This window comes from Arachis hypogaea, unplaced genomic scaffold (assembly GCF_003086295.3).
Source record: "Arachis hypogaea cultivar Tifrunner unplaced genomic scaffold, arahy.Tifrunner.gnm2.J5K5 arahy.Tifrunner.gnm2.scaffold_26, whole genome shotgun sequence".
Lineage (NCBI taxonomy): Eukaryota > Viridiplantae > Streptophyta > Magnoliopsida > Fabales > Fabaceae > Arachis > Arachis hypogaea.
The window spans coordinates 845,619-846,508 of record NW_027255453.1 but is presented as its reverse complement, the minus strand read 5'-3'; positions in this window follow the sequence as shown (position 1 = coordinate 846,508).

Below are 890 nucleotides of genomic sequence, written 5' to 3'. Positions count from 1 at the left end.
AAACGTGGCTCAATTAACTCATCAATCAGGGGTGCTCTTCCATACTCTTATTTGCCAAAATGTCGCCAACGTTTGACCCAACGTTTGAGGTCAAACGTTGGCTCAAACGTTGGTTTTGCCCAGGAGCCCATTCTTCCTTCTTGGCGCCAACGTTTGCCTCAACGTTTGAGGTCAAACGTTGGCGCAAACTTCATCCTCCCAGGGGCGTCAATTTTCCTCTTTGTGGTGCCAACGTTTGCCTCAAAGTTTGAGGTCAAACGTTGGCTCCAACGTTGCCTCCATGAGCCTCTTTCTTCGGCCAACGTTTGCCTCAAAGTTTGAGGTCAAACGTTGGCTCCAACGTTGGCATCCAGGGGTTCTTTCTTCAGCCAACATTTGCCTCAACGTTTGAGGTCAAACGTTGGCTCCAACGTTGCCTCCCAGGGGCTTCTTTTTGAGCCTCTTGCACCCTCCTTCCAAGCCTTGTTTCACCTATCATCAATCAATCAAAATCATCAAAGCTATGCTTCAAATCATGAGAATATTTCCATTCTAAAATGTAACAATTATAACACAATATCTCATGAAAAGGCATCATTTTATACATGATTAATTGAGTCAAAGATAACATGAATTTCAACCCTATTGGCTTACTTATGGCTTAAGAAAGTGCATAAAACTAATTAAAAACAAAGAAAAAGACTGGTAAAACTAGGCTAAGATGACTTGTCATCAAAGTTTCAATAAAAAATTTATTTTTTAAATTTAAAAATTCATAAAAATGAAAAATTTTTCCTTTTCAAATCCTAAATTTATTTTTAAGAACATTTTTTTATTTTTTTATTCACCGGATAATGCTATTTTTTCACAAATACAGAATAAATTAATTTTAAAATTTAAACTTTTTAAAT